Here is a 9,048-nt window from a genome sequence, read left to right on the forward strand (position 1 = left end):
GAGCGCTAACCACTGCGCCACCGTGCAGCCAAAGCATTGTCAGAAGTGGGATTCGAACCCACGCCTCCATTCGGAGACCAGAAATCCCGTTTAGTAGGAAGGTTTGAACCTTGAGTCTGGCGCCTTAGACCACTCGGCCATCCTGACAACTTACAACTTGAATAACTATTGTTAAAAGCATTCTGATAATATATCAGCTAAGAGCTCCTCTTTATTTGTAAGCTAAAGCACAGTCCAAACTCTGAGCTCACTGAGCAGTTCTATATTTGGAAGTACTTTTTGTTTCCCTTTTTTTCTGAACAACTTTAGCACCTTGTAGCAGTTTGCATGAGCGGGCCACAGCCACCTTGTGATCGATTGATTCAGAACGTTTAACCAATGTCCTCTGTGCATTTTTATCTGTTTGGGATCTTTGTGCTTCAGAACAAAAACATATATTTTCTGTAACAAAAAACTGGACTATTAAAAAAATACATAACTTATGAATATATTTTTACTTTAATGGCCTCTCTTCTGACAGACAATGTTCTTTCACACTTGTACAAAGTGAAGATCCTTCTGCGCTTCATCTTCCTTTAAAAACGACATCCTGTAAGGTTATCATTATCAAGTGTGAAACAGATGACATGTCTGTATCTATTTTTTCTGTTCACAAATGAGGAACTTTGTCAACAAAAGACATTCAACAGCTACGGCCTCAAACACATCACATCAATGTGAAGTTGCGGGAAACCCAACTGGGTGCAACCATACAGCACATAAAGGCAAAAAGGAGAAGCATAATGTGGGTTTGAGGAACTACGTACAATAATCTTAATAGCTGTTGGTCATTTTTTGAAAGGTTTCCTGACCAGTAAGAAAAGAGAAAAACACATTTTAGATAATGTTTCTGGTCAGTGTAGTAAATTGTGAGGATTTGTCCTTTTCTTTGTTTTGTTTTCTTGCATCTTGTCACGTTCTGCCGTCAGGTTTCCTCCCTGCAGGAAGAAGTCTTCAATCATCCACAGCTGTCTTAATGGGCCTGTACCATGATTTTCTTTAAATCTATATCCAAATATGAAATATATCCATATATATGATCATATATTACCTTTGGCACACAAAAGAATAAATTATTTATGAAATGAGTTAATTTTATGGTCTCTCTCCATAACTTAGTAAAACAACTTGATCTCTGAAGCTCCGCCTTTCATTCCTTGTGCAACACTGTCTGTGACCGTTTCGGTTCTCTTTGAAGCATTGTCAATCTCTAAATCCTAAATCCTCCTTGCTTTCATGTGGATCATTTTTCTGGAGACACTCGTACCTTTCGAGCTTTGCTCAATAATCCATGTTCAAACCTCTTTTAAATCATCGCTTACTTTTGCTCCAGGACATAGTCTGCTCCCTTTCTCCAGCCGTCTTCCTAATATCACCGTCTGCTTGTGCCATTCTCGAAAGGTTCAGGATCCACATTAAAGGCGTTACAACGACAATTCATGAAATGGGTGGGAGCCACACGCAGCAGCAGGCGGAGCCTCAGGAATTGAATCGTTTTACTTCTGGATAGGAAAAAAAACTAATGAAAAATAACTGTTTTATAAATAATTTGTTTTTTAGTTTTCCAAAGGTAATATATGATCATATATATGGATATAAGGGCTGCACGGTGGCACAGTGGTTAGCGCTCTTGCCTCACAGCGAGAAGGCCCCGGTTCAAATCCCAGCTGGGGGATTTGGGACCTTTCTGTGTGGAGTTTGCATGTTCTCCCCGTGCATGCGTGGGTTTTCACCGGGGACTCCGGCTTCCTCCCACCGTCCAAAAACATGCTTCATAGGTTAATTGGTGACTCTAAATTGCCCCTAGGTGTGAATGTGAGAGTGAATGGGTGTGTGATTGAGGCCCTGAGACAGACTGGCGACCTGTCCAGGTGAACCCCGCCTTCACCCATCAGTAGCCGGGTTAGGCTCCGGCACCCCCGCGACCCCGGAAGGGAAGAAGCGGTCAAGAAGATGAATGAATGAATATATAGATATAGTTCACTCTGAAAGGCTTAAGAAAATCATGGTATGGCCTCTTTAATGGTCAAAAAGTGGATTTTTCATGGTAAAAGCCCTTTAATATAAGTTAGTTTTTCTCAGTGTATTTAATGCCTTAGTCGCATGCTACGAGGGTTGACCTCGGTGGGTTTTTGGGTTGTCCAGAACTGTGGAGTGTTGTAGACAAGAGCAGCTGCATCTGAAGGGGAGTCTTTCAGTTTTCCAGTTAACCCTACTTCAGTCATTCCTGATTAACTGGATTGAGTGAGCCTTGTGTCTGATTGACATTACGCACCAGATTCAGAAGTCCAGTAATTACTGAAGCAAAGTTTAAAGCTGAACAAGCGGGACAGGACCTCACAAGGAACTGGGTTGAAGACCTCAGTGTAAGGCTCCTTAATGACTCATGCAAATAATGCACAGCTGGGGAGTACAGTTGATATGTAAGTACCTGTAGGAAGCTCACACAAACTCTACTCTGATTGCAGAATGTTCTCATAGCAGTCAAGCTGCACGCAAGGAACTCGTACTTATCACTTGAACAGCACTAATGGGACTCATGCAGAGTGCTCAAGGTATGGGCGGGGCAAAAAGGGTATGAATTGCCTGTGTCTCACCTTTAATTACTCTTGTGTGTTGTTTAATAGTTTGGAACAAATCTTCTGCGCATCATTGGTCTACGACCTTGATATTTCCTGTGGCCTGTGCCCCATACAGGATCCATCCATAAGGGCAGTTGGGACTAACGCTGGTCCGTCTGCGTGCATCTCCATTGTGAGAGTCCGTGTCACGACCATCAGTTAGTTCACATTGTCTCCGTCTGGAGCCCCAGAGAACATTCTGTTTTGGTGTCAACACGATGGAGACACACCGCAGATGGACTGAGCCCCTGGTTGTCAGGTCATCTGCATCGCCACCTTTTGTTGTTGTGTTTTTTTCACACTTTGGATTTATTGATCCAGTTTTATTTTCTGCTATCAAGCCTTAACTCCTGCATTTTGGGTTCCTCCCCACCAGCTCCTGACAGTAAACAGGCTGAACAGATCCCTCAGTATCTGTGACCTGACTCCCCCATGTTATTCAACAAAAGCTTTAGTAAGATGTTGCTTTCAGTTTTATTTTCTCACTTTTGCTTGTTTTTTACTTATACTAGAAACATCTTATTCTTTATTGAATCTGACCAAAACCACATTTACCCTGAGGTGACAGTATGGATGATGGCTTCTGGATACATTCAGCAGTTCTTGAGAACTTTCTGCATCATCTGAGGGTTTTTTGTGTCAGTCTTTTCTGTGCATCAACATTTCATTTTCTTGTCCTATTCAGCTCATTGTTGGTGGGTTTTGTGTGGGTGTTTGGGCAGTATATACATGTGGTGTTAATAGAAGTTTTTACCGTGTTTACCGTCAACATCCCAAGGGTCACGGGTGATGGTCAAATACTTTGTTGTTACTGAATTCTCTGGCAGCCTTGGTACAGCTCAGCTAGGTAATATTGTTCAAGGTGTATACTGTCATGTCTAGTACAACTTTGGGTTTTTTAACACGACATCTATTTTCAACCAGTCAATTGAATAAAAACATTCATATCCTGGCTTCTTCTCCTCGTGCATGTCGTGGTTTTTTCCCTGTTTTCCCGCTCAGTCCAAAAACATCATTCCTGGGTTCACTGGTGACTCTAAATTGTCCCTAGGTGTGTACAGTATGTGAGTGTGAAGCCTGATTTCCACTGGTTTCCCTTCTTTGTGTTAAAACAAAAACTAGGAAGTTCATTGATCAGTTGGAGTATTAACATCGCCTCTGTCATGTCTGTGTCTGAAGTCTGTCCCTCTAAAAAGGAACGCTAGCTTTATGCAGGAGTTCTAGTTCCAGTCCGTTGAGGTGTCAGTCTTGCTTTGAAATCCAGAGAATAAAAAACAAGTTTCAAAACAAACATTTCTGTTGTACTTTTAAAATAAAAATGTGGTTTTATGTTTAAAAACGTATGTTAACACAATGGTCATCCATTTTCATCATGAATGATGATTCTAAGTTTTGGAAATACAAAACTTAGAATCATATATGACAAAAGATGGATTTTACAAGGACTCTGCGAGGAAGGAAAAGACATGGGGCTGATTGCCAAAGTTTAGATGTTGATGGTAAGTAAAATCTTTTTCAATTCCATTTCCTCTTCAACCTGGGGGGGACAGAGACCATATAAATTAACTGATGGTCATTAGACGGACTCCCCACGCATCACAGATGAACCAGGATTGAGTGTGTGGCCCTGCAACAGACTGGTGACTCATTCAGGGTGTTGTCCACCTTCACCCAGGAGTCGCTGGGCTGGCTCTGTAAGGGATTCAGCAGGTTCTGAAGATGGATGGATCATGGAGACCAGGGGTCTGCAACCTGCGACTCAAGAGTCACGTTTGTCTATTTTACCTCTCCATTGTGCCTCTGGTTAAAGAATCACAAGGTTTTAACTGGTAAAAAGATTATTTTGAAAGTGTGTGAACCTCTGTCAAAAGTTTAAAAACTTTTTCATCTTTTGATACAAAAAAAATGTATTTTCTCTTAATATTTATGTTTAATTGTTGCAAGAATAGTTATTTTTTATTTATCATAATGGTAGCATTGACATATATACAAGTTTGTGTCTTGTTTTCTAAAGGACAAAGTGAGCCTTCGTGGCTCCTGCTCAGTCTGTGAAAAATGGACGGTAAGTGTTGAAGGTTGCAGTCTCCTGGTGTGGACAAATGACAGGTGTTGAAGTCTCAGTCTACTCAATGTCAAAATCTCAGAGCACTGATACACTTAAGTGTACTTAAATGCAATAAAAAACAGTTCAACACACACTCCCTGGCTCTCTATATGGATTTTTTTCAATCTGACCCAGAGGTAAAAAACACAAAGTTGATAAAGATACCTGACCAACAGGTGATCAAACGAAAAAAAAGTTGATAATGACACAGGTATAACAGCTGAGGACATGAGTTAAATTGTTGTTTCTTAGCAATGTATCAGTTGCAGTCCATTGGAAATTGCGTTGTGACAGAAGATAAGTTATTGGCCTCCATCTTTTGCAACATAATCTGTAATCAAAGCAATTTATCAGAAAAATAAATTTCCCCAAACAATATTTATAACAAACTTCAGTTTAAACCTAAAATGTTGGTCCTTAACAAGTCAAAGGGATTTATTTTCCTATTATCTATACTGTGGCAGGCACCTTTTACAGCACATGTTGGTGTTGTGGTGCTGCATGCATCCTGGATGCTCTGAAACAACACCAGCTGCAGTACTAATCAGTTCTTCATTGTTATCTGATTTGCACACCTACAACATTCAGTGACAGGATCTCACACGGTTGTGACACTCTTCTGTTTACAGAGTCTGTCCACGAGTAGGCACATAATCACCGCCAAAGTATTCAAAACTGCCTTTGTGTCCGCTTCCGCACAGCACTGGCACCATCACATCCACAGAGAGTGAAAACAATACCGCTGACACATTGACAGCTGGTAACATTTTCAGTTTCCATCAATTCTTCAAATGTGCTCTTCCGATCCCTTTGTTCTATTATTTCAATTCTGTTTGGAAACTCAACTATTGTTTTTTTTTTTTTCATTAGACAAAAAAACATTGGATGTAATGTGAATTATCTTTCTTGAGTTTCTTTCTGGCATGTTTTCGCTCAAAATTGCATATTGTTATCAAATGAACCTAGTAAAACATTGGGATTAATCTGATTTTATTTTAATCAATAACAGCATGAATTAAAAAATAAATGTTTTAAATGTACAGCTTTGTATGATTTTATATTGTGTTAAAGAGAGTAAGTGGTCAGCAAATACTGTAACTAAAAAAAGTAAAGCACAATTAATCTATATAGTATATATATCGATGGTTATAAGTCAGGTTTTGTCACCACACAGAATCACACACGCTGTTCAAAATACCATAACTGACAATTCATGCAATTAATGAAATTCCATCAGATTCTTCAACAGAGAAAATCCGCTTGCATCGATATGCAACACTTTAAGGTACTTAATCCCTTGGTATTGGTCAACCGCATGAACACTTCACTACTGTAAAGTGTTGCATATCAGTCAAAACTTCTTTTATCTGTTTCAGAATCCGCTGGAATTACTTTCATTGGGTGAATGTATATCTTCCAAATGTGGCCGTTCTCGAATAAACTTTGGGTCTAACACCTGCTTGTGTCTAATAGTGCTTCTTTTAACCCCCCACAGCCGTGCACAGACGTGGAGGTGCTGGGGGTCTGTGGGATTTGTGTACCGATGGACAAGAAACGCTAATTTGATTTAACATTTTTAACATTCAAACTTTGTGGGAGCAATCTGCACCACATTTAAGGTGGATCCTAAATGTATCTGAGAATCGCACAAGCAAGTGGGTGATATTTAGAAGACTGCTGCAGACAAAAGTTAACAATTCTTGGTGAAGGAGCAAAGCAAACGAGTAACAAATTAGTAGAACTGGTTTGAACATGGATTACAAAGGATAGATGGAAGGGTGCCAGTTGTAATCAGAGCCTCCGATGATCATTTCAACAGTGGCGGGCCGTGCATTTCACACCTAGGCCTTCAGTAGTGCTCCATCTGAATCAATCCAACCCTCATTAATTATTTTATTTAAAACTTCTAGTGCAGGTACAGCTGCCACACACACACCAAAAGCATAAAAAATAACCTGATAAAATTTCAATATTATGTAGGGAGATAGCAAAATTTTACTCACCAAAAATCCAGATTATTTAAACACAAAATCCATCCTTTCTTTCCTCAAGAAGATTTCAATCACTCGGTCGTGCAGAATCCATGCGTTTTGTAAAGATGGAAAGTGTTCCGTGGCTGTGATAAGCTGGAAAAAGCTGCATGTGTTCTGGTACAAATGTTCTGGTATTCCTAAAGCCTCTTGTGGTCCAGGAGGGAGACAAACATCAGTTTTTGTGATCGATCAAGGTCTGTGTCTGGAAAATAATATTGTCGGTAGTGCGCGCGAGGATTTTGCGCTGCACCTCTTCGTGAGCTCGGAGCGCCCGCGGTGCGTTCAGGAGCCTCGTAGATTTCAGCTTCACTCCCGCTCAACGGAGTCATGGAACTCCTTTACCCGTGCCAGACAAAACTGTGCCACAACTTTACCCAGACATTCATTTTCCACCAAAAATCAGACGATGAGACGCTTTCCACTGGTAACATCTTCAAACCTGACACGCCGCTCCTCGGCACCTGTGTCCTTCACATAACGCAGAACCAGAGCGAGCTGCGAGCTATCCAATCAAAGCTCGTGAAAATGATGATGTTTCCGTGCACCTGCTAGCTGGCCTTGGTTTCACCTACTCCAAATCTGATTGGTTGAAGCAACAGTTTGGTTGACAAGTATTTTATGCTACAGGGCCCGCAGAACTGATTGTGAAGGCCTCCGGGCAGATTTCTTTGACCCTAGCAACAAATGGTGCTGCAATGTGATTGGTTAATGCTTAAATAGGAAAATACACGTCTGGAAGCAGCGCAACCAGGGAGACAGCAATGAAAGGACGAAGACAGAGCATTTGGAATTATAGAATACGTATTCACGGAAATAAATAATAATTAATATCAGTCTGTGATTCAGATATTTTTAGGCCAGCAGAGAAGGCCTTGCAGGCCCTGACGGCCCGCCACTGCATTTCAATAAATCCTGAAATGTTTTTCTGGTGTTGTCTGTATTTCTTGGCTTAATTTCACCAAAAATGGACTCATTATCCATCCCCATTCTGTCTATGTCGGATCGAACGCCAGTCTCTAAAAGATACCTGTCAGGCAGTTAGGTTTGGTAGGTATATTTACTATAAATACAAACGATCAGTGAATTGGATTAAATTGAAGCGTTCAAAATAAATCAATATCAACTATGATACGTAACAGCAACCAGAGATTATATGAATGTAAATGTTAAAATGAATAGTTGCACCCCTATGTGAGAGTTTCCTGGAACTGATCATCCACAGTGGAGTAAAGAGAATTAACCCATTGTCTGTGGTTTAGCAGGTCAAAGGGAACTAACCTAAATATCAACAATCGCATCAACTGGTGTTGAAGACGTCTGCGATAAAAGTCCACCGAGCCTCCTGATGCCAGCCCGCTATCTTTCCCCGAATTAAGATCAGTATCACTGGAGCACTCCAACAAAACATGACATGATAATACTGGGAAAATCCAAGAATGCAGACACAATAGTCCCTGATTAAGATCTAATGTGATTCCACACCACTTGACTTGGCACAGTTGCCGCTGGACTAGAAATATCTGTGATGACTTGGGAGGAGGGGGTGTGTGTGTGTGTCGGGGGGGGGTTGCCCGTTGGGTTCAGATTGGGAAGATGAGCTGAGGGGAGTCCTCTCAAGAAAAATGTGTGCACGTGTTGAGGGTGGGCTCTGTTGTCACTGTCGCTCTGTCTGCAGATATTAGTCCCATCCTTTTGTGGAGGCCGGACATACTGTGTGTGTCCGCGTGTCTCTGTGCTTTGTGTTGGGTAGTTTGTACTCTGAGCATGAAGACACTGAACCGCTCAGCCTTTTCACGCTCTGTCCAGGTCAGGTAAACACGCTGTGCAGACAGGTGCGTCAGCAGCAACATAGACCTGTGGAACTGAACACACACACTCACAATCCCGACAACAGCCAGTGGGAATTCTCTGCCCAGTGAAATCAATAGAAATGTACACAGTCACAGACGTCTGGGACGAGTGCGTGGAGTGGGTTTGTGAGCGAGCGTGCTGCTGGTTGATCCAGGGAAAATGGCTTTTGTTGAGTCCCCTGTGCTATGTAACATTACAGAGTAATTACAGAGTGTGTGCTTTGTTTAGGGGATGTCTAATTATGCTGTTTGGGTTGCGCTGGGCCCTGGGGTGTCCCTGTGTGTCTGTGTGTGTATCTGCGAGAAGACGCTAATTGTGGAGGCGGTGTTAGTGGAGCAGCATCTGCCAGACACGCAAAAACCAGGGAAACAAACCTGAGAAATGAACTTTGGCCTTTTCC

At 41.6% G+C, this 9,048-nt stretch overlaps 1 long non-coding RNA gene and 1 other non-coding gene across 2 annotated transcripts; one reads left to right on the plus strand and one right to left on the minus strand.

The window, feature by feature from the left end:
* Positions 1 to 37: 37 nt before the first annotated feature.
* trnal-caa lies at positions 38 to 147 on the minus strand. The gene is made up of 2 exons: positions 110 to 147; positions 38 to 83 (listed from the first exon to the last, which is right to left on the minus strand). It is a non-coding gene; the product is annotated as a tRNA-Leu (tRNA).
* A 2,243-nt stretch (positions 148 to 2,390) lies between these two features.
* Positions 2,391 to 3,643, plus strand: LOC118598097. Its single transcript, XR_004947199.1, has 3 exons — positions 2,391 to 2,405; positions 2,508 to 2,594; positions 2,737 to 3,643. It is a non-coding gene; the product is annotated as an uncharacterized LOC118598097 (long non-coding RNA).
* The last annotated feature ends 5,405 nt before the right edge of the window (positions 3,644 to 9,048 follow it).

This window comes from Oryzias melastigma, linkage group LG23 (genome assembly GCF_002922805.2).
Source record: "Oryzias melastigma strain HK-1 linkage group LG23, ASM292280v2, whole genome shotgun sequence".
In the NCBI taxonomy this organism is placed as follows: Eukaryota; Metazoa; Chordata; class Actinopteri; order Beloniformes; family Adrianichthyidae; genus Oryzias; species Oryzias melastigma.